The sequence below is a fragment of the Pezoporus occidentalis genome, unplaced genomic scaffold (assembly GCF_034315485.1).
Source record: "Pezoporus occidentalis ecotype Australia unplaced genomic scaffold, CSIRO_AGI_Poc_V1 ctg25, whole genome shotgun sequence".
In the NCBI taxonomy this organism is placed as follows: Eukaryota; Metazoa; Chordata; class Aves; order Psittaciformes; family Psittacidae; genus Pezoporus; species Pezoporus occidentalis.
In genome coordinates this window covers 3,069,214-3,095,042 of record NW_026914394.1, presented here as the reverse complement: position 1 = coordinate 3,095,042, position 25,829 = coordinate 3,069,214, and the positions used below count along the sequence as shown (strand labels likewise).

General features: G+C 38.0%; 1 protein-coding gene across 7 annotated transcripts in view; it reads left to right on the top strand.

Moving 5' to 3' along the window:
- Positions 1-25,829, top strand: part of LOC134165953 (BEN domain-containing protein 5) — a 954,442-nt gene that overhangs the window by 357,486 nt on the left and 571,127 nt on the right. The gene's annotated exons all lie outside the window — the stretch shown is intronic.

The following is a 25,829-nucleotide window of genomic DNA, read 5'->3' as shown; positions in this document are numbered from 1 at the left end:
AATTACTAATTTGTTGCTATGGCTATTCCCATACCTATCATAACGCTGTGTATTTAATTATCTTTTACCCTAATGCAGGTATATTTTTTTGGTTATAGCTCTTAGGAAAACTGTTCCTGAATTTTTCTGTTTGTTTCTTGTTGTTTCTGTTGTTGGAGGGGGGTGTTGGATCTTTTTTCATTTCTTTTTCCTTTGCAGCTGGTAAAACTAGCAGCAACTAGCATGTGTCTAGTGATTAAGACTTTTTCTCTTTGTAATTGTCAGATTGATTGGGACAATTGAATGATAATGAAAAACAGCTTGTTCCCTCATTTCCAGAGGTGACACTTTCTGCATAATACTGCAAAATATAACAAAAGGGTTTTCTTGGACGCTGCTTAAAGTTAATTGACAGCATCTGTTGTTTGGAACAACGGAGAGAAATAGCATTCCCTTGGCTCTTGGGCACGTTACTCAGGATTAGGCACTGTCACGCCAGCTGATATCTGAATACACTGTATCTATCCACAGGGTCTTAGCTGGGCTTTCTCTTATATCAGGGGTCCCCCTTAAATGCAGCTGAGTTGGAAAAAATATTTGCATTTCATTAATGATGAATGTCCTGAAAAATGCATGGTCTTCATTAAAAGAAACACAGATAAAACAGATTACAATAAACAATGGAGTATGAAAATAATATAATAGCCGTGAACTGTCTTTTTGGAAACATCTTTTATTTCAAAAATGGAACAACAGACTTGCAGTGCTATTTTATAACTGCTTGGGGTCTATATATCTGTAACAGCAGTAACCGCTGTGGGCACAGTGTTTGTTTATCCTGGCAGATAAAATTCTAAATAGTTTTCAGAGCATGTGAAAGAAATTTTAATTCTACATTTCTCACCAAAGAAAGATAGAGCTTAATTTTGCTCTTAGCCTGGCTGTATGTGTTCTGAGAGCCTGAATATCGTTAAATATGTGCATCCTTTTATCTTTTGGCAAACTTTCACTTTCATTGCTGCTCTTTAGTCAGATGTGCATTTTGCTTTATGAGATTTTATATTTCTCTTTTAAAACATTGATCAGTGTCCAAAGTCACTTAAGACCAGCAGAAAAATCAATAGTGAATGCTGATTGGCTGACTTGGAGGCTGCTGCTGCAGCTGATCGCCAAGAAAGCAGTGATTTGATTTGATTTTACATTTTCAAGTCATTCCCTTTCATTCTACTGTGTGTCAGTAAACTTCAGAATTGCTGATTTGAAAATAAATGAACACATGTTACTGTTTAAATCTGTTTCTTTTACTTTATTTTTGGTACTTAACACAAAATGGCATATAGACAAATATTAGCATTATTATTGCTTAGGTGGCTGCAGGTGTGTGGCGAACTCCAAGCTGAACTCAAGGTCAGATACTTTATGATGTAAACTCTTGAAGTCAAGTTTTGTGTTTACTTGGAGGGCTCATCAGTCAGTCTATGTTAATGAGTCAGCTTTGTCATGTAATTATGGCTAGTAATCTGACATTTTGTTGTATTACTCTTATATTGAGCTCGATATCATGGACAGTCAGATATTGAATTGATTGTAATCAGAACCAAGAATATATTGTATATTCTGTGCTGTAATGTAAGATATTCTCTATAGTGTAAAATATGACAAATTGACTTCTTTCTTATTCTGATCTCTTTAGATATCGGTGCAGTTACTGAATTGAAACAGAACTTTTTTTCTGTGTTTTTTTTCCTTTTGTTCTACTTGAATTTGGTAATACACTGTATTTTATTGTTTGTATAAATAATGCTTTGGAGAGGAAAGGGACTAAAAATACTAAATGTTATAATAAAATACAGATCAGTTACACTGTGTTAAATTAGTTGATTTTGAATTATGCCTATGCTTTAAAAATGAATCTGGTTATATGTATATATGTACATATGTGGTTATTATGCATAGTGTATATAATAATCCTCATACTAATGCTTATTTCATATTTGTAATTAGGAATGGCTATACCAAAACTGTGCTGTGTTCTGTTTCAGAATTTAACAAAGCTATGCGTGTATGGGTCATGTTCTTTTTAATACCAACTGAATTTTAACACTTGTTGTAATATAAGTGATGCAATATGTACTTTTCTATATTCACACCTTGGCAACAGATACAAATGATGTTTTAAAAAGGAATTGTAAAGATTTTAAACATTCATTCTGTGTTGATGATGCTGTTGCAGTACTGACAAACATAGGTATGGAATGATATAATTTGAAAGTCCTTAATGTAATTGGAAAATCTCTTAATGCCATAAATACTGATATGAAACTTCAGGCAATACCTTTCTCCCATCATACTTTCTCTTCCCTTTTGGACTGGTTAGGGCTGATCTCAGCAGTGTCAGTAATTATTATTCTGATGTCTTGCCCCTGAAAGGCATTCGCTTGTACCTGTGGGGACAGAGAATCCATTTGCCTGGCGCCGGGGAGTCGGAGGCTCTGGCTGGCGCCAGTGAAGAGAAGGGAAAGATGATTAATATGTCTTATAGATTCACTGTCTCTTCACTTGTCCTAGACCTGCCAGTAATTCCACTCCCCTGTGGTTCCACCTTGATCACAGATAATGGAGGCAGATTGAAAGTTTGAAGACACAAGCCTTTCTCTCCTCCTGAACTGACATTACTCACCCAGGCTAAATGAGCTGTACAACCACCGGCACCTGCCTATGGGAAGGCATCTCGGTGCACTTAGCAGTAATGCTGCAATAAAGCAGTAACTGTACTCTAATTAACCAGGTTTCTTTTCTTTCCTTTTTTTTCTTTCTTCCTTTTTTTTTCTAACTGCACAGCAAGCTGCCATTAGCAAGGCTATGATATTGCAATGGAAACAGTAACATAAGTGTTCCTTCACCTCTGCAATTTATTATAACATACCTTTTCCTTTTTATTTCTTTACAGAAATAGTATAATACAAGGCTATTTGGTACCAGCAAGGTAGCTGTAGCATTCTAAAAGGTGAAATTATGAATGTCAATGAAAAAATAATTCTGTAAAAAAAAAATATGTTAAAAATATTCTTACATATGTGTATCTTTTTAAAGATAGCTCCCTATTATTTAATTTAAGTTTTATTATTAAAATAAATGACACCCCCCCCCCATAATTTTTAAGCTGAACTGGACTTTGTAGTACAAACATCAAAGTATAATCTCACAAGACCATCTTTGCAAAGCAGCTTCTAACAGAAGTGTGTATGTATGTATTGGTAAGAAAATTAGCTTTATTTTGTAGATGACAGGAACAGCAGAAAACAGGGTAGTTACTTTCTAGGGGGGATTTTTAGGTTGTGTGACCGCATGCAGTAGATTATTGTATGCATGTGTGCATGCCCAGTTTGCATCTTTCTTTTAGATATATGCCTTATTCTGAATCAGATTGTTAGAGATAAAATGGCCTTTTTTCATTCCATAACCAGACTGAACAGAACATATAAAAAGGTTTTGTAGTTGGAATAGACACTGACTTATAGCATCTCCAGAGAGATAAGTCATAACAAGAAACTCTGAACATAAGCTTCTTCGTATGTCCAGGAAGTATTTTGCTCTGTAGTTCTCTGTCTGAGGGATTGAGCATTTTACAAAAGATACCTGTTTTTTAAGGAGTCTTTGATTTCTTGGGAGAAAGCCTGACAATCCTTAATGGAGACAGTAATTTTTATATATCTTTGGCTTGTTTTGGTTTTGAAGGTTTGTAAAAACAAGTCTGTATTGTCCAGGTAGTGCGTAACAGTTTAAACCAAGATAAGCAGTATGTTGTGTGTAATTGCACTTCTCATATGCTCTTAAGAATCTGTATACAGTGAAATGTATTCCAGTTAAAATAACAGATCCGTATCTTCTAAATAGTGAAGAAGACTAAGTCTAGCTAGAGAGCTACATTCCAGAACTTGGCAGACAGCCCACTTTCATGCAAGAAAAGTGATACCATTTTTAAGGATCTAGCATATCATTATGAGTAAGGAAGAGGAATAAATAGTCCAATATATTTTCAAATGCAATGCAAGCAGGAGTATGAATCTTAAAAGTTAAGTTTCTTTAGCAGAATAACTATTAGATACTGTATAAAAATAGGAAGTGTTTACATGCTGCAACATCATATTGAGGAATTTTATCAGCAGCAGAGAATGCTAAATCTATTAAATAATAATAGTAAAAAAAGACATTCTCTATGTCATTGCTCATCTCATGTTGCCATTGGGGAGATATCAGTTTGGGCGTGACCTTTGAACTTCCAATTTCTGGCCTTGCTGCTGGCTTCTTGAAAGGATTGACTAATGCAGCACCAGAGGCAACTTATTAACAAGGAAAGAGAATTGGGGTTATTGTGAGAAAAAACATGGCCTATTGAAATGGAAATTCTGGGCTCAGAAGTTGTAAAGGTCACCAAGCTGGTTATGGGTAAAGGTTGAGTTATCAGAAGAAAGAATGGGGAAAGTTGTAATGATTTTTCAAGGAAAAAAGAAGAAATCGCAACTTTAGTTTGGTTTTGTTTTTAGAAAAGGCATAGCATATGACTCTTCATTAGGGACTGCAGTGACAGGACAAGGGGTAACGGGTTAAAACTTAAACAGGGGAAGTTTAGATTGGATATAAGGAGGAAATTCTTTTCTGTTAGGGTGGTGAGGCACTGGAATGGGTTGCCCAGGGAGGTTGTGAATGTTCCATCCCTGGCAGTGTTCAAGACCAGGTTGGACGAGGCCTTGGGTGACCTGGTTAAGTGTGAGGTGTCCCTGCCCATGGCAGGGGGGTTGGAACTTAAGGTCCTTTCCAACCCTAACTATTCTATGATTCTATGATTCTACACTAGAATTTCATTATTAGCCTATGCCCCATTAGGAACTTCATTGTTGTGATCCACATAGAAATGTCAGACAGGTATAAGGCAACTTCCACTGGTCTCCTAGGGCCAAGAACAATATGTTCTAAAGATTCACACAGAGTCTTCAGTAGTTACAAAACCTGTAGAAAAGCAGTTATCTTTTTAAAAATAAAAGAAAGTTCCTTTTAAAATCAATATTTTTTAGATTATTAGTAACGAAATAGTTCCTTGACAAACTTCTGATTTTTAATACAACAGATGAGATAATCTATCTGGTTTAAGTTAGCTTAAAAGATGAAAGTGCTATTATTTAAAAGGAGATGAAGACCTGGAAAGGTGAAGTTACTTTCAAATATCATAAAGCAGCACGAGTAGGGCTCAAAACTGAAAACTGGACTTCTGAAGTGCATTTTACCATTGCTGTTGTGGGAGTGCCTTGTGTTTTCAGCAAGATCAGCTGCATGAAAGGCATGTTCAGAAATGCAGTCACTGGTTTGCAAGAGTCACCCTGCAAATACTTGTGGGCTAATAAGAAACAACCTGTACTTTGCTTGCCTTGCTGGGTATAGAGCCTGGTGTGAAGATGTTTTCTTTCTGGTACGGGTACCATCTGCATGGAGTGGGGTGTAGGCTAATGAGCTATTTTTACTGAAAGATCATTCCGTGATTATCTATTACAGTTGCCAAAAAAAGCAAGGACACTTCTCGATTTTAGAGCAGTAGAAAAGTGTCATGTTTTTATTTAACCAGACCTACAAATTCTTGGAAAAGATAATAAAATAATACACATTTGAGCCTGAAAAAATAGTCTGTTTTATTACTGACTATGTTTTCCTAATAATAAAACATTACTTTGGGATATTGCTGAGCAAAAAGAACAGATGATCATGGTTGTAACTAGAAGCACCAAACTACCAAAGGACTGTAAGCCATAGAAAGTAAGTATAAAAGTAGGCTTCATGAGTGCATATTACTTAAAAATTACTTACCAGTGGTGAACAAATATTCTGCAGGATGGGACAATATATTATGCAGTGCAGCTAACTTATTTCTTACATAGTTGGGAAAGCAGACTTCCATTTCCTCATTGGATCTATATAGAGCACACATGTAAAAAAAGACAAAAGCTAGCTATGTTTTCAGAATCTACATGAATTTTCACAGTCTAGTTTGACATTTTATTACTGATACATTTAGAAAAAGCATGGTAAGTTTGTGGGAGGTTTTTTCTTGTGCTGGCAACTATAAACTTAATTCTGGGCATAATTCTTATAGCCACGATCAGTGCTGCTAATGATAGCAGGCATTACACCTGCTGGTAAATGTTTTCAGGTTTGGCATTTTGGATAATGCCGGGTATTGGAAGACTAGATGTTAAGTTTAGATGTATAATTTTGTACACAGTGCCACCTGGAGAATTTGGGAATAAGGGTTTGAATATTGGATTATTTTTGATTCGGTTTTGCCTCATATTTATTCAAATCCTGTGGGACTGTTAATGAGCTTTCTCGAAGTCTGCTATGTTTTGGTACTATTACCATTTGGTATGTTAACATTTTGCTGGTTGTCTGGTCTAGAAGATGAATCTTCACAAGAACTTGGGTGAGAATCCTGCCTGATTCTAGTTCTTGAAACCCAAGCATAGAAGTGAAGTTGTCAAAGTCTCTTCAGAGCTGCTGTCTAGCTTTGCAAGTTTGCAAATATTTGTCATCTGTAAGATCCTACGTTTTTACTTCTGAATTTCCTGGATGCTTAAAGGTCTATGACTGGATGTGTCCATACGTGCTTCAGTCATAATAAAGTTAGTAGCCAAGTCCTATGCAATGGGTTCTGAATGGGCCTGTAAATTGGGCATTCTTCAGCCTGTTGTGGCTGACCCCGATGGATGTGATCAGAGTACAGAGAACTTTCTAAGTTTTGCAGAAAATGAGTATAAGGTAGCTGGAGATAGAACCATACTAATGTCTACCTGTGCAGTTGATCTCCACTGGGCTGCTGAGTTCTTTACCAACAGATCTCCTAATCGCTTCCTGCAAAATGGAAGCGTGAATAGGAGCAGAAGCTTTTCCTGCCCAAGCTGAGCCAACAGCAAACTGGTTGTCACTCCCATGAAGGTAGACCTCTTAGGCAGAGAATCACAGGTCTCCTTCAAACTGGGTGAGTGCTGTAACTAACATAACTACACATAATGTGTAACAAGAGGCATCGCTACTGTGTCCAGTGTTTGCATGTTGGAAGAAAGGGATAGTCTCTGCTTGAAGTTTGTGACCTTAGAGGAATAAAATAGGTGAAATTGCCTGTCCTTGGCATTTTCTGCTGCCTCACATTCAGAGGTGCCTAACTCTTTGTATGTATTGGGCACAGAGCAGGTACACTTCATTTTGATTTGAGATTTTTCTATATATTTAGCTTTAAACTATCAGCCAGTGTTCTAAGGAAGAGTCTCCCATACAAACCCATTTTGATCTTTCATATATACAAAGTACAGTGGAAGATAAAAAAGTAGTGATAAGCTTTCCTACTTTGATACATCTCTGGGTAGATTAATGGAAGCCTTCAAGAAGATCTGTCCCTGCACTGAGCAAACATAGGCCTAGATCTTAGGGAAGACTTGCTCAGTTTATAGTTTACATCAAGGTCATAAGAAGTTTTTAAGCTATGCATAATTTCATCATGAATCATTCTGGTTTTGAACAAGTGTTGTTTTGAGAGTTTGACTTTATACTTATACAAATATTTTGTAGTGGTGAGAGGCTCGGGTTAAAATCTCTAATTTTGGAAGGATATTATGGTAAACAAAACTGCAATAAACAAATAGAAAGTGGTATGAAAAATTAATGGTTTTAGTATTTTTTAATCTTCTTTTTCTTTTCCTAATTCAAAAGACAGTTTTCAAAGGTCCTGCAGGAGATTCGTTTCACACTGTAAACAAGATACTTAGAGAATTTCATATTCTTAGCATGTGTCATCTTAATATACAACTTTGTCTGAAAATCTTATCATTCTTCAAGAGCACTCTACAATCGGGCAAAGTTGGTGAAGCTTTTATAATACAGTACTATCATCAGATGGTCCTATTTTTAAAATATAATTGCACTCAAAGAGCTAGTAGATAACCTGTTTTTTAAAACCCATGAAAATCAATCAGTATAATGCACACTTTTAATTGATGATGATAAAATGCACCAAAAAACATTCTCATTCCTCAGCAGAGCAAGTTCAGACAATTTCTTTAGTCTATAGATACCCAGTATGATAGGATTCCATGGCCAGGGATAGAGAAAGAAAGAGAATGGAAGCAAGTTTCAAAATAAGGATATGGGAACTAAATTACCCCTTTCTTTCTAAATTTGCATACCTAGGAGAAATGTTTAGCTGGTATGAGGATTTTTGAGTTGCCTTTTTAATGTTTGCTATGCTAAGAAATAAAGGCTTTATTCACCTATATACAGGTTTTCCAAACTGTAGTTAAGAAACAGAGAGCTTGTCAGGATTTTCTCTTGCCCTGCTATTTCCATCTGGCTACCTATAGAGTAACTGGACTGATAAATGTGCTGCCTGGATAAAAGGACTAGGCTGTTACCCTAAAAGTGAGCTTCCTTCATCTTCTAGTGTTGCAGACCTCTATCATGCCAACATATTTCCCTTAAAAGAACATTCTGCTAACATCTTTAGGATCCTCTCACAAAGTGTTTTGTTTTGTTCCTTTCTGAGACGTGAAGCAAGAAGAGGAACCCAGAGAAGAGTAGGCAGAAATTAGCATTCCCTGTTTCTCATCATGCAATTGGATTGTGGGGGTAAAGTAGAATTTCCCTGTGTCTGTAATCATTCTGAGGTTCTAGGACTCATTTGTCTGTCCATGATTCTTTTCTCATGCCGAATGGGAACATAGGGTCCTAACTCCCTCACCTGTCCACTGAAGAATGGCGAAGTAGAAAATCTAAATTGCTTCAAGTCAAAAACCTTTCATAAATTCAGGCTTTTATATTCTACTTCTTTGACTGGCATAGCATTTTCCTTTCTGTATGTTGTTTTGGTGTGTTTAGTGGCTACATGTGAGAGCAGTGGCATTTATATGAAGTGAATCTATTAAATTCTTTATAATGAATAGCATGTAACTGTAAACCATATACAGTTTTCTCATTTTGCCCTCCTCTGGGAGACTACAACAACATTTTGGCAAGTAGGAGTAAACAGCTTTGTGTTGGCATGCAGTAAATTAAACTGAGTAATTAAAATCAATAGCAAAACAGTAGCTAGGCAGAAAGGTCATATAACACAACAGAAAACTGTTGGGTAGCATATTGCAGGAAATCAAAATAAATTTCTGAACTTTTCATTATTCTTCACATGCCTGAAACTGGCCTTAAAAAGCTTGTTAGATATAGCAAGGTATTGATAGACACCATCATTCTCTGAGATGGAATAAGAATGTTTAAATGCTAATAAATGTGTGTTTGCAGGCTCAAGGCTGCCAGATACAGTGGAAAATAGCAAAGAGCTCTTTAATTTTACTACTATTATATAAACTATTGTTTTTTTAGGTTGGCTTAGTATATTACTTGGTGTAATTCCTGCAACTATTGAAGCTGAACTATGCCAGTCACTAGTCTCTGTCAGTACAAGTGTCGGTTGTATGTTTTCTGTTAATGTTTCCCTGGTCAGCTGGCTAGCAAGTAGCATTCTGCCTTCAAGGGGAAAAGCTGCATGGATGATTTTGCAGGGCATGATGGGAGAAGTGATAGCTCTTGCAGCTCGTGATGGTAAAAGTGAAGGCAAAATCTTCTGATCCAAACCAGCAATAGCCCCGAAGTGAACAATGACGAGGAACATGGCCTAACAATTTAGGGGATATGCAAAGTTTTAAGCTGTGTGTAAGGTCTTTACTCTGATTGTGAGGTTTGAGTAAATAGATAACACTTCTGCTAGGATTCTGTTATAAGTAAAAGCTCTTCTTTTATGGCTGTGGCTTCCAAAAGGAAGTCTGTGATAGGTTTTTGCTTCTTTTGCTGATGAAATGTGTTACGGTGGTGGAAGGAAGTGGGAGGAAATCATGAGACACGACTCTGGGAAAAGTGGCGATGTAAGATGAGTCATTTAGAAGTGTTTGCTTGGGAGAAACTGAAAAGGAATCAAAGGCATAGCTAACCTGTAACAAGTACACTCAGCCGTGAAGTGGATGTGAGTTAAAGGTAATATATTTTATAAAATAAACTGGTTAAGTTGGGAAAAGGAGAACGTTTTGAGACCCGTGATCCCTTTTGGCTGGACTTGTTTGCCTTTCTCAGCTCAATCTGTTGTTCTAATAGGCAATGTTGCTCTGCCTTTCTTATCTTTCTTGAATTTGCCAGCTCCATTAGCTCTCTCTGAGGCAGCTGTCAGGGAGAAGAGATCTTCTTGTGTATTCATTCAGGAGGTATGAAATGTTGCATTTATAAGCTTTTTCCTTAGGTCTTCATTTTTGGCTTTGCCGCATTTCTCCCATAGAGTTTTGAAGAGCTTACCCTGATTGTGCAAAACCTGGGACACTGTGTGGCTATAATAGACAGCCCTCAGCTGATCAGGGCTTTTTTTTTGTTCTTGTGGGGTAAATGGTGAGTTGCAGTGCATTTATCTGAGAAATCAGAGCCTCCAGCTGGGCAGGCACTGGGCAGATATGAAACAAAAGCACTGGGTTATTGCTGTCGTGTGCTGTTCCTGTGTATTCCTGAGGTCACTTAATTTCCCTTCCACTATTTGTAATTTCAGTTTAAAACAACACTTTTTGGGGGTTTTTATGTATCCATTTATATTGTCTGTTTTCAATTTAATCGTAGTAATTTCAAAATAATAACAGGGATAGGCAGGTTTTGTACTGGCTGGCTGTGACATAGCTGTGTCTTGTCTTTTAAATACATACTGTATTCTAATAATGCTAGCAATTGTTTGAGAGCAACAACAGTGCAAGCTGATCTGTCATTTAAAGTTGGGTTCAGATTTGGTTTGCTTGAGTTATGAGAATGGCTTGGCCTTTTTACCCTGTTCCCTTGAGAACATGTGTCCACATTCTACAGTCAGCATGGGACGAACACAAACCAGGCACACTCATCTTCTTATGGGAGACTCCACTGATCTGGACAGCAGGACTATTGCAGGTTCACATTATCTGCATTAGGATTACTGTATATGGAACATGTATTATATCTGCTGTAAATGGTTTAACTAGCCAGGCCCTCATGGTTAATGAACATCAAGTTTAATGCTTCTGTGACAGAGATTCAGAACAGGATATGACTATGATCACATCCAGTTAAAAATGCTATAAGACATAATATTTATCATATTTTTCCCCACTTTTAGTCCATATAATATCTACAAAGAGCTTTTGTTCTTTTTATATCCTCAGTTTTAGAGAATGTGGGACTTAAAGTATTACATGTATATCATAGAATCATAGAATGGTTAGGGTTGGAAAGGACCCTAAGATCATCTAGTTCCAACCATCCTGATATATATAGGGTGTTATATACAAATAATGCATGAAAATACATAGAAAGAATATTTGTTGTTCTGTTTTGGTGTGTTTTAATGTAGTAAGTGGGCTTCCTTTTTTAAAGTAGGCTGTTAACTTTCAAAATTTGACCTTGACATGCTTGTGAGGTGGGCTGATGCCAACCTCATGAAGTTTAACCATGCCAAGTGCAAAGTCCTACACCTGGATCGGAGCAATCCCAGGCACAGCTACAGGTTGGGCAGAGAAGAGATTCAGAGCAGCCCTGAAGAGAAGGACTTGGGGGTGTTGGTTGATGAGAAAATGGACATGGGTCGGCTTCAGTGTGCGCTCGCAGCCCAGAAAGCCAACCGTATCCTGGGCTGCATCAAAAGGAGCGTGACCAGCAGGTCGAAGGAGGTGATCCTGCCCCTCTACTCTGCTCTTGTGAGAGCTCACCTGGAGTATTGTGTGCAGTTCTGGTGTCCTCAACATAAAAAGGACATGGAACTGTTGGAGCAAGTCTAGAGAAGGGCCACGAGGATGATCAGGGGACTGGAGCACCTCCCGTATGAAGACAGGCTGAGAAAGTTGGGGCTGTTCAGCCTGGGGAAGAGAAGGCTGCGTGGAGACCTCAGAGCAGCCTTCCAGTATCTGAAGGGGGCCTATAGGGATGCTGGAGAGGGACTCTTCATTAGGGACTGTAGTGATAGGACAAGGGGTAACTGGTTAAAACTTAAACAGAGGAAGTTTAAGTTGGATATAAGAAGGAAATTCTTTCCTGTTAGGGTGGTGAGGCACTGGAATGGGTTGCCCAGGGAGGTTGTGAATGCTCCATCCCTGGCAGTGTTCAAGACCAGGTTTGACGAGGCCTTGGGTGATATGGTTTAGTGTGAGGTGTCCCTGCCCATGGCAGGGGGGTTGGAACTGGATGATCTTAAGGTCCTTTCCAACCCTAATTATTCTATGATTCTATGAAAACCTTCCAGAATTTCTTTTTTCCCATGTTTGAATTTTTATTGTCATTAATGGAATAGGAAATGGTATCTACCTTCCTGTCTGTTAATGCTTAACCCTAATTTGTGAATCCTATTTTAAAACTGTGGCTCACATTCAGCAGGACTGTGCATCTGCTTAAAGCTAAGCTAACGTACAACTGCAGGCACAATGAGATTGTTGCAAAGTCTTCTATAAACATCTCAAACCATTCTTTAACACTATGCTAAGTAATAGCTTGATGCAATTTTTCTAATTGAGTGCATGTGTATATGCATCAAATTTTCCCTATTATCACACTGAAAATGCCATACCTTTTATCTGCAGCATTACATGGCTAAATTTCAGTCTTACATGACTAAATTTCCTAGAATGTTAATATAGTAGCTAACACACACATCTCTATGTATATAGGAAACACCTCAATACATTCTTGTGCCATTTTAAGACCAGAGGGACTACGTTTGATACATGGTATAGCATGAAAAAAAACCCAACAGATATGAAATTGTGACTCCTGCTAGAAAGCCTTTAAATATTTAAGGTTATTACAACCTACGTTTTCACCATTTGTGTGTTAAAGTTGATAGCTGTATAAATTATATGTCAAGTACTCTTGCAAACATTTCCTGCAAGCCCATTGACAAACGTCCTGTGATTCTCCTGGAAATACACAGAACATGGAGCGTTTTGAAGACAATTTGCTTATAAAACTGTTTGTATCCCATATGTGTGCTGCTTTATGTTTGCACCTGCCTTTTTATTTATCTAAGCACAACTACTACTGTTCCTTGACACTTATTTGGAAGATTTTTACATGCTTTTTTTCAATGCTTAAGCCTTATTGTGATATAGACTCTGTTTTTTACAGCGCCAGTCCTACAAAGCTTTACTTGTCTAAAATAGAAGTTAGTATTTGCGCCAAACCTTCTGAAATGTGAAACAGATTAGTTCCTGGGACACATGTAAAATAATCCTCTAGAAACCTGTCTTCAAATAAAAGTATAAGCCCATGACAGTCCTACTGGTTTCCCTACAAGTTAATGTTTTATATGCAGAGTAGTCCAACATGCTGGTGGTAACAGCAATGTAAAAGCTTGAAACAAACTGAGGAACATTATTGCTGCCTACTAATATTTTGTTTGCAAACCAGAAAGACAAAGCTGATAGAATTGATAGTATTTTGTTTTACATAGAGTTTTCACAAAGCCTTTTAGGTATGACTCAATATTCACATGGCATTTTAGAATTGTTAGTGCTTATCAGTGCAGGCAATGTTAAGAAACACAAAATAATATCTCAGGATCTTTTCTGTAGTTCCTTTTCTTAATTTTATCAATAGAGACTGTGACCTAAGACTCTCTTCTAGGGTTTTATCTGCCCACTTTTTCTGTAATCTTATGGCATCACACTTCACACTGTTAGGAATATGGGGTTATGTGCCTAGGCTAGCAACTAGTGAAACATCTGCTTAGATAACCTCATTGATTAGGCTCTGGAAATGCAAATATTTGAACAGTGATTTTAAGAGTAACTTCTCTGGAGCCTTACTGTGTGTAGCTAGAAATCATTGAAGGCATAGTTTTTGCAGGTGCATATAGATCCTGCTATAGATCAAACTACCAGCTTTAAATCTCCATACCTCTTCCCAGAGTTTGCTGTAGATTTGTCTCAGAGAATTTTTGAGATGTGAAGAGCGGGGAAGATCTCCTGTTTTTTTAACTGGTTACATTTCCTGTGAGCACAGAAAAAATACTTCTGTTGGCAAGACATGTAATTGTGCCCTGCATTAGTGCTCCCTGACTTGTATATTGTGAGTCACGTTGTGTTTGCAGTTTCTTACCGTACTCTCACGGTGTATCAGCCTCCTTGCTGACCTGTGAGCAGTGTGTTACATTCTCTTGCTATGTTTTGTAACAGCCTAAAGGGGAAGAAAAGTGTCTAGAACTTTGCCATTACCTTTAGCAGCAAGAGAATGTGAAGAGTTTGTCAAGGACAAATAAAACTTTGTGTAATTTAGCAAAATGTATCCTACATTTCCCTTTGCCTCAACATCACGTCTAGTTATACTGCAGAAGAGGGTAAAGGAGGTAATGCTCTTGTAGTCTAAACAAACTCAGCACGGTGAAATGGGACAGTACTTTAAAATATGCATAAGGATTGCAGTTGCTCCATTTTTGACACTGTCTGTTCAGGTAGAGAGAAAGAAAAAAATACAACAAACCAAAACATAGGCTTTTCTTAAAATAAATGTTTTTTTAAAGGGCTATCAAGCAAAATGGTGCTGGAACTATTACTGTGAAAACTTGGGGTGGCCTGGCTGATATCACGCATACAGCTTGGAAAAACAAGATTAGTGCAACACATGCCGTTTTTCATTTTCTCCTGTCTTCAACAGCACCAACCATTGCAGCATCTCGTTTTTTTTAACTTTGTGTTAGGATAGGAAATCCCATGTGTGTACAATTGCTTCTGGCTGCATGGTCCCTCTGCTCTGAGCTTTTTACCTCTGTTTGCATGTTTCCATGTCTACTGTAAATAAGAAGTGACTGAGGGGGCAGGATACTTAGTCTCTTCTCAGATCAATACTACTCTCTGGGTCAGCAACCAGGAATGTATGAAAGAAGCAGGAGGAGGGAAATTTCCCCTGTAGACTGAGGCCAGCACCTTTGTATTGGTTTCATCTCTATTACCTGTGGAAGAAAGCCTGTATAGGTTATTTCTGAACCAGTAATAGCTGGCAAAAAGACCACTGTGAGTATGATAGCAAAGAATTTAAGTAACAAGGAAATTTCAGGTGTGTGTGTCGTCCTCCCCCATTAAGATAAGAACTTTAATGCCTAGGTGGCCATCTAAATGTTTTGTTCTTGCAGTGGAGTAGGAGCAAGATCAGCATGTGTGAGAGCTGGGTGGTGAGGGTACTATATAAAGAAATGGCTCTTGGTCTATGAGTAGAGTAGAGTAGTGAAGTCCTCTTGCACATGTGTGTTCACTTTCAAGAAAGGCGCTTACCATATTTATTGTTTCCCTTTTAGCTAAGAAAAACATACTTTTCCTTCCAGGTTCCTCTTCCCCCCAGTCTGTGTTTAATATGATAGCTCTGAGCGCTGTTGCTGAAAGGGGTAAATGGAGGACACAAAAAGCAGGTCTGCACAGCACAATGCAAGTTTAGCCCTGGAAAAGCAATATTGCCATTGCTAACAATAAGCCGCATGCCAGTATGGAGAAGAAAGAGGAGACCTACAGGATGTCCCTGTAGCAAGAGTAATGTGAGCATGGTTGGGGAGAGATAATTTGCAACACTCCGAAGGAGAGCAGGATGTTATAAAGTAGTTTTTTAACAGAGGAAGAAGGAAGGAAGCAATGTGAAGGAACAGAGAATAAAACTTGTGTATGAGCAAGATGTGTAGCCTGGGGAAAAAATAAAAAGTTTGCAATGCTGAATTTAATTTATTTGCTCTCACATTGTTATGTCTTGTACATGTTTTAAAATTATGTGCTCTCATGCAAAGAAATCAGGTGATTCTTCATCATAAATCAGTCTTTATAGCAAACAAAGTTTGGAGGTACCTATCTTAGACCTGCTCTTTTCTGGAAATAAAGATGAGGCACTATCAGATATTGAGAAGATGGAGCAAATTGATTAATTAAAAAGCAGTAAATCATCACCCCCACATGATTTATGTATAAAAGAATTTGGAAGAAGCTTAGGAATGAATTAGCTGAACTGCTAACAAAGATATGCAGTCTCATTAAAACCAAGCTCTGTTCCAGAGGGTTGGCAAGTATCTGGGGTTTATCCTATATTTAGACCGGTAAGCATTACATCTGCACATTGCAAATGGTCGGAACAGGAATTTAAAAGGGAATAATAAAACACCTGGAAGATAGCAGTGTGAGAGACTTTAATGAGAACATTTCAGCAAGGAAAAATCATGTTTCACTGCATTTCTCGTGACTGTGAATGTGCCCACAGAAAGAAATACAAATGGCCGCGTTGGATTAGACTTAAAGTCCCTCAATCCCAGCACCCTGCCTCTGATAGTGCTCAGTCACAGCCACGTAGGAAGGAAAGGAGAATGAAAAGGATAAAATAGCTCTTTTCGTCTGGACTTGATTAATGGAAACAAGGCTCAGATTTAAGGGGGTCACTACAAACATGCTGACATCATCCCTTTCGCAGAAACCAGTCCTGAGTGTACTTGTGCTTAGAGATTTCCCCACTTACAAAAAGGAATTAGATGGTAAAATAAACAGTGTTTTCAGAAGGAGGACTAAAGAGAAGTGTGACAAGCTAGGTGCTCAGAGTAGCACTAACCAGTCCCTGAGGTCTAATTGTTACAGTAATATTTTCATCTTGCAAGACCAGTGGTTTGTTTCAACCTCCTTTCATTCACACTTTGAGATTAACAAGTATTGCCAGGTAGCGAAGCCAAACTGAAGCTATGCTAACCTCATCCTAATACATGTGATGAATTTTTGTTAGCTGCTCTTCACTCCTCCAGCCATATGTGTGCATGCTAGCCACATGTAATGCTGCTTCTAGCCATGATTGCGGGTACTCTGTGGTCTGTGGTGCTCCCACCCACGATTCCCATCAGCTCCTCTGCTGATGGATTTTGTTGTTTCGGCCCTCTGAAGAATAAGCATAGTGCTGAGAAGCAGACACAGGGTCTCAGATCATCAGAGAGGCTTAAGCAGCTTCTGGTACTCACACATCTTGTAAAAGACTTTAACTCATATATCCTTTTCTTTTTCTTTAAGGTGTAACCTTTGTATTTTGGTACTAAACAAGCTGCACTGACTCAGACCTACCTGACCTAGGCTTCCTACGTTTTCTCCATACAATGAAGTAACTCTCTTTGTAATAGAAATGCCCTTCAGAAATATGATTGCAATATGTGCCAAAAGAAGGTGTTTCTGCCTTGATCACCAGTCATTTCTGTTTGTCTCCCTTTTATTCCACCAAATACCAAGGTGCACTCTCCCCTTGGGAATTCCTAGGAATGTTTCCTCACCTTTAAGTTTCATCTACCAGGCTTATGAGGCAAGCTGCCTGACATAATGTATATTGACTTTTTAAAAGCTTGTGACAAAGTCTGTCACAAGACGCTGCTACAAAGGCTAAGTAGTCACATATGGTGACAGGGAAAGTATCATCATAGATCAAAAACCGACAAGGAAACAAAAAGGCAGAGGGCTAAGTGGTCAGTTTTCATCACAGTAAAAGGCTAGCAGCTGCATTTCTTAAAGTTACCTATCAGGTCATATGCTAAATACATTTATTAATGATCTAGGGAGAGAGGTGAAGGGTTAGGTAGTAACACTTACAAATGATGTAATTACTTTAGTAATTTAAGCCTGTAGCACACTGTTAGAAACTTTTAAGTGATCTAAACAAATTACTCAAATGGATAAAGAAGGTTCAGCCCTGATAAATGAGAAGTTAGTATGTGGAGGGAACCACACAAAAATCTTATCCTCTAAATGAAAGGAAAAAACCTGAATGTTGCTGTTGGCAGTTCCATAACAGAAGCCATTTGAGATGCTGTTGTGGTAGAAAAAATGAACAAGGTGATAGAAGGCGTAAGAAATGGGACATTTAAAATGAATTACCGAACTCAGTCTTCATTGCGTGGAGACAGACGATAGGATAAAGCATAATATTATGGGCAAGTTTGCTCAGCTAACTAAGTCTGATCCATGATGACAATTTCCTGTTTTCTTTTGCCTTTATCCTGCTCATATATCATCTACTATCAGAGGTGCTCTGATCCTTATCAGCAATAATATACATCAGGAAGGCTAAGGCTTCCAGTGGGTTTCAGATTTTGCTAAGGGCAGTTCAGTAACCAACCTCAACCGAGCTACAACTGGTAAAAACCTATTTCATATCCATTCTTCTTGCTTTGGTAATTAGTTAAAATTGACATCAAAATGACATACATTAACAATCTCAACTTTGCATTTAGACTGTGAAAGCATCAACATTTTAAACATGGGTTTCAGAATTCAGATGTTACTGAAATACTTCCTCAAGTTGGGGCTCTTATGAGACTTAGAAATTATTCTTGCATGGAGGAGAAGTCACCTGAGACTAACCTAAATGAAGTTAACATAGATTTTAAAAATTATTCTTGCAGAAGAACAGGGAGTGGTGGGAATAGATGAACAGATGGGAAAGGGAGAAGAGGAGACTGAAGAAAAGGCTAATTAGGTAATTGAGGCTAAGAGGCTATTAGAGCTGACCCAGTGGTTTACTGGTAGTGCGGTTCAGGGACTTGAATTTGGGATTGAGGTTGGTCCCTCATTCCCAGGCCAACACATGCTCCAAACATTGCAAGGATTCAGTTTTATAGACTGTATGATCCTGTAAGTATGTGTTTTCCAGACAACATAATCTGGAGGGCTTGTATGTCAGATTATAGTGGAGATGGGAAAAGAATAATGGAGTAAAATGCTGAATTTGGACATAAAGACTAAAATGCTATGATAACGGTAAATTGTTTGGTGAAATTCTTTGGCAGAAGGAGGTCATTTAAAAGGTCATTTATTTTAAGTCATTACATTACCTTGTTTGTGGCCAATTTGAAGCTGGTATGCTTGTGGTGTGTGAGTCTTGTTTCCATCTTTCAGCCTCTTAAACTATCTTCCTTTCTGATCCGGTCAGTGATATGCTTTCTTCTGGGTTATATACGCTTGTTTTCTCCCTAATATCAGAGTATTACCCCCAGCCCTTCAGTACCTGCATTTCAGGACAGAAATGCTGGCTCCTGCATCCTTCTCTTGCATTCATGACATCTTCAGAGGATTACAACTTTTCTTGTTCTAGTATTTTTTTGTGGAAAGTAATCTGTTCTTCCTCTCCTTTTTCTTTATAAGCACTGCATAAAGATACCGCTTTTGAAGCAATACATGGCTGGAACACCTGTGGTCAGTAGGAAAATCATATTTTGACAGCAGAAGAAATCACCATTCATTATCCCTGCAGTTTAAAATAGAGTTTATATAGAATAATTTCAGTATTAGAACTGCTACTTCAGTGGAAAAGAGCTGCAGTTTAAGATTTAGTAATTGGACAGAATAAATGAAAGGTAGAGGAGGGAGTATGGCTGTGGTTGGCTGAAGGGAGAAAAGAAGGTAAATTTGCTGCTTGTCCACTGAAGACCACACTTGTACCTGCTCCTGGCAAAAGACTTGGATTCTGCTTTCAGCTGTGTGAGCTTGTGTTATGTTTAGGGGAGGTAGACAAGTGATGAGTGATGGATGGCACTGCAGAAAACCTCCTCCCACAAAACTATATTGAGGTTTGGAGAACCTACAACAGCACTTCATTTCAGGATGTGCTGTTGTCTACTGCAAAATTGCTTAAAAAGTAATTCAGTTATTAAAACATTTCCCTCTGGTTTTAGGTAGAATGATTTCGTTATGTTTTTGTTATTGCTATTATTGTAGGACCTAGAACACTGGCCTGTGGACAAGGACCACATTTCTCTAAGGTATTCCACAAACACAGGGCAGAAGACATTTCTCGCTGTTATTTTCTGTTTATCGTTTCTCCTCACCACTGGATTTTCCTTGTCAGAACATTGCATTATGTTCACGATACAGTTTTGTTAGAAACCTTTCTTAGCAAGTTCTCCCTGAATATTTGAAACATGGGGAAACGTCCATGCATGTTTGAAATGTGGGGAATTATTCTCATTTGCTCATGCAATTCTGTTTCTAAGTTTTGACTTTCATGTTCTAAAACAATAATAATATGTTTTTAGGGTATTTTCAGTACCTTAGGTCATTCCCATCAGAAATAATATCTGATGCACAGGTCTCATTGCTTAGTACTGGTGCACGTACCCAGTACCATGTTTATTATGAATATTCAACAGTCAGAGGTTCTCAAAAAAAAAAAAAAAAAGAAATTAACCTATCTCTTCATTGGTTAATTATTTAAATTAAAAAAAAAAAAAAAGTAGAAAATTAAGGGTTTTTTCCCCTTGACGTTGTAAAGGATGCAGATTTTGCAAGCAATCTTTGTACAGTTAAATATTGTTTGAATTCCATAGCAATCTCTATAGATGATACTTAATTAACTTTTATCCTTGAAAGGTATATACTAAATGTGTAGATTTCCTGATTTTTAGGAAAGCCATTGAATTATACAGTATTTTTATACGTAAGAAGAAACCAGGTATTGGTAGAAGTAGAAAACCTTGATGTGTTAAAAACAATAAAAACATTTGGAGAACATTTGAGTGCATATTAGGAAGAATAAAAACACAACTTATTTTGCAGCGTCTGAAACTGTGTTAGCTGTGCCAAAACCCATTCAGTTGTCTGTAAAAAATATATAACACCATCTGACATATTCACTGTCACTCTATGCTCTGTGAATCAAATATAAAATTATGTGCAAGAAAAAACCCTACGAACTTATTTTGTCACAAGTGAGCTCAGAATTTTGAAGATGGTCAGCTCCACTTGTCAACATGAATAAGCAAGAAGAAAAATAATGGCTTAGACTAACAGAGAAACAAGTCAGTAAGGCCTTCAAATTGAAAGGGCTGCTTCACAGAAGAGGAGTTTGCAGCTTATGATTAACACCCTTAGGTTTTCTCCAGAGTTTTTTTGATTTCTTGCAGTTAATAAATAGGGACATCCAGCTTTAAGAATAAAATTCAAACACTGAGCAGCAGTAGGTAGATGTAGTGTTCTCAGTGGTGGCAATGAGTACCTGAACGTTATTTTCCAAAGCTGAACTGGAATCAGGTTTTGTGCTTCAAAGGTCTTTAAAATTTAGATTTAACTTCCTCAAAGGCTGGGACTTGGGCCCAGCCCTCTGAATTCTATACACAAGCTTGAAAATTTGTAAGATCGTTAAGTTGTATCCCTACATCTGCAAATTGATGGCAATTGAAAACGATCACCACAGTGTGTCACCACAGCTAACACTACATTGCAATTGGATTCACTTGAGCATTCCTCTACAAGTCAGATCACTTAATTTTTCTTTTGGACGTTGATCTTTTACAGCACCTGCAGCTTTTTGTTTTTCCTCCAAAGATCATCATTTTACTTTGAAGTCTAGTGACTCTGATATGTCTAACCCAATCCTGGGCAAGGAACTGAATAATTACTTCATGAGTGCCATATGAAAAGGCAGTCCAAAGACTGTTTATGCTGCTCATTAAAGTCATTGGGAATTGGCTGGGCAAGAGCTCCCTGCTTTGGTCATGCAACTGGGTAGGGGAAGGGAGGAGGGGGTAGGGAGAATTCCAAAGATTGTTATTTTCTAATTATATGTGTTGTGGCACCACAAAAGGATTTGATTAGCACCCTTATGTGTTTAAAACTTAAAGAACAGATAGCAAACAGCAGAACCCCTGCCATCCCCCAGTGGTTTTTCTTCAGTCTTGATTAACTCTCAATTTTCAAAGGGAAATTAGGCAGCAAAGAAAGAAAGAAAAAGATAGTAAAGTTTTCCTTTGAGATCAAAATTATTAGAGTTGAAATTAAAATTATGTCTAAAAAAATAGAAATAGGATAAAATTTTCAAAGCTTAGCTGTACCCCTCACTGCCTGTTGGAGTAAAGTGTAAAATGCTGGTGCCCCTGAAAATCTCAAGTTTTTGAGAGTAAATAAGACTCTGATTTTATTTTTATTTGTAACTGAACAATTTCATCTTATTGCATGCTACCAAAACAGAGTGAATGTCCTAACTCCAGACTGCAAACATATAGGAATAGAAAAGCACATGTACATTCACCCTTGGAGTAACAAATCTGCTGGGTTGGGAATGCTACCTTGTCAGATGGGAGAAGATGCTCAAAGAAGATGACTCAAGCCTTTGACTGTCAATGGACTGTGACAGTCAAAATAAAGAGAAAATCTTCATTTCTGTGCTTCCATCTTCCTTTGAAAGAAAGAAATTTACATTGCATTTATCTTTAAGATTAGGCAGTCTGAATTTGTTTCAAAATTATGTGGAGTATCAAGCTTCATTTCTGTAAATATGTTTCTAAAAACAGACTGGAAATCAGTTGTGTGCATGTTATTCTCTGTGGCCATTCTTAGAATTGGGATGGTTCTCCTTTAAGCAACCGTTCAGAAACGCTGAAATCCAGGCAGTTGTGTATCAATTAGCAGGGTGCATTTCTTAGTGTGAGCCGCCTAGAAATGCAAAATGGCAAATCTGCGCATTAGGCTTTCTACCATCATTTTGCTTTCCTACCTTTAACTACAAATCGGCTTCGTTGTGACTTACAGTGTAAGAAGTTGGTGCATTTCTGCAGATCCATGATAAGATATTTTTCTCTAGTAAGAAATGCAGTTAGACTCCGCATTCTGAATCTATTCCTGCCAGGCCCTAGATGCATTAGTATTCCACTGGCAGCTGCCTGTAGGTAGGAATATTGTTTTTGTCCATAACCAGAGGGAACAATCAGACTAAGCAGTTCCCCGGCTATAAACCAGCCAAAGTAATTGGGTTTAATTTTAATTTTTGTAATAGCTTTAAATTAATAGGAGCAGCTGCTGCCACAGTGTGTGGGTGTCCTTTTCCAGAAGGCATAGAACAAAAAAGGGAAAGAGTAAACAATAGTGTGTCTAGGACACAAAGGTTAATTCAAGAACTGAGCAATGTCTTTTTGTTATCAAAAACTCAGTTGGTGATATCTAGCACTGTGTCTCTCTTCTTTCTTTTTCTTTCCCCTTTTTCCTTTTTGCCTTTAATTCTCTGATAAGATCTCAATCTGATTAGGCTCCTGTGTGTAAAGATGTGTTGTTGGTATCTAAACGTTAACTCTCTTTCTCTATATGACTCACAAATAGATTAGCAGTGACAAAGTGCTAGGAGAGATAAAAATAGATTAGCAGTGACAAGAGTACTATTATAATTATTTTGGAAGATATGGTTTGAATTAAGAGTTTGGGCACTTTCTGCCCTGAGAGGGTGAATTTAAACCTAGGAACTGAGGATGGTTTCTGCTGTTGTGTCAGACACCAGATAGTGAAATGTCAATACCAGATGTCCTAGACATCAAGATTAGCCATAATAGCCAAATGCAGCCATAAAGTAATGTGTCAGAGTGGATAATAAAACAGATGCTTAGCTTCTATAATGAAGGGGAAAGGGAATGAAATATCAAAAGTGCCTTTAATGCATTAACAAAGTTGTCTTCAACTTGCTTAAAAGTAGAAAGTTATTGAACCAAGGAGAACTATGTGTCATTTAAACATTAACTATCAGCAGATGAATTTCAATTAGCATTAGCCTTTCTGAAATCCTGATTTTCCTCCTATTGGTCTCATTTTACATGAAATTTTTATAACATAAAGCGAAGCTTGTCCTTTATTATTTCTCCCATGGTAATTTGGAAACAAATAAAGTTCAACAACTCTGCAACATACTGTTTAAACTTGCATTATGGTTTGAGGACTGGGAGCTAGAATACATTTACCCACTGCCGTATCATCTGCTTGATTTGAGATCAAATGAGGGATGTCCTATAGCACTCCAGAGTAAGGGTGAATGACGGAAATATGTTAAGATACCGGAGAAACCTATTAGATTAGTGCACTGCATGCAGACAGCTGGTGGCATTTTTCCCTTACTGATACTTAAAAAAAAAAAAAAAATTAAAACAATTGTTTTTCTGTCCTTCATATCTGTGCCTTAAAAAAGAGTTTTCAGGTCTTAGTCATAAGCAAGTTTCTTATTTAACCAAAAATCATAGAATTACAGCATGGCCAAGGCCACCACTAAACCATGTCCTCAAGCACTGCATCTGCATGTCTTTTAAGTACCTCCCTGGGCACCTTGACAACTCTTCTGGGGGCAAAGTTTTTCCTAATATTCAATCTAAACCTTCCCCAGCAGAACTTGAGGCCATTTCCTCTTCTCTTGTCGTTTGTTACTTGGGAGAAGAGACTGACTGCCACCTCGCTACAACCTCCTTTCAGGTAGTTGCAGATAGCAAGAAGGTCTCCCCTGAGCCTTTTTTTCTCCAGGCTAAACCCCAGTTCCCTCAACCACTCCTCATCAGACTTTTCTCCAGTCCCTTCACCAGCTTTGTTGCCCTTGGCTGGACCCACTCCAGCACCTCAATGTCTTTCTTATAGCGAGGGGCCCAGAACCGAACACAGTATTTGAGGTGCAGCCTCATCAGTGCTGAGTACAGGCGGTCGATCACTGCGCTGGCCCTGCTGGCCACACTATGTCTGATACAAGCCAGGATGCTATTGGCCTTCTTGACCACGTGGGCACACTGCTGGCTAGATATGATGCTGAAGTAAATTCTTGAAGCCCCGAAAGTTCAAGAACCAAGGCAATGATGTGGGCAAATAAATTATTATTTGAAGTCTAATTAACTGCATCGCTGGCTCCTTATTGCACTTTTTCAAGAACATCTCAATTCCTTTCTGTTTCTCTACGTAGATCCTGTGTCTTGCTGATCAGACTCCTTAGCTGCTGCTAATTGGCAAACACGTACTTTGGCATAATGAGAGGGCTTTGTTCTCTATTTCATATTGGCAATGAAAGGCCAAAACTGATGCTCTGCAGTAGACCAGCTTCTCGGAACTATTACACAGAGGCCCATTACTACTGCTATGTCTGTAAATCTTATTATGTTTTCCCTCACCATGATCCTAGTTTAGCTGAGAGCTGCTCCAGTCATTAGAGACCAGTTTATAATGTTGTGTAATTGAATCAGTTAGAGTCTGCAGGACCATAGTGTTTTGTTGCCAAACATGACAGTTAAGTTAGTTTCATCAAATTACAAGTACATGGTATGAGTAGAGAATCTCCTGTCTAAATAAAGCTAAAAAAATCCATTAATAGAATCAAGGGTGCAAACAGAAATATTGAACATCTCTAGTCTGCAGAACAAGATTTTGATCTACCTCTGAAATATTACTCATTTATGTTGAGAAATAACAGAACAATTGAAGTTCGGTGAAAGGTGGCAGGTTGTTATTTCTTAAACAGATACCGGCTTCGTAACATTGCCAGAAATGTCTTTATTGCAATAATTTACCATCATGTATATTCATTTTTATCTCATCAGATAAGCCAGAACTCTCGCGAAGGGCAGCAATCCAACTTGGAGCAGTACCAAATACCCTTTTCTCCTTTGCTTTGTAATTTAGGACTATGTTATTTTCCATACCTTTTTGTCTGGGTGTGGGTTTTTTCCCTGCCTCAAGAATTCATCTTTTCTTCTACTCGCTGGCTAGGCATTGATATATCCCCTGACTGTTAAGGATAATAAAAATATAAAGATGTCCTGAATTTCAGTAACAGTTCTGTCAATGTAGCCTTATACTGACATTCCTTCATTAATTATGCCTCATCCCTGTGCTGGTGTATTAGGTCTGTATCAAAGGATGTAGCCATGCTCCAGCCAGAGGTTTGGCTGAAGCAGGTGTAGTAGTATGAGATTGCATCAGCTTGATAGCAAAATAGAGGATAGTTTAGGTACCTGTGCATTGCTTTCATTTTATGGGGGTGGGTTTCTT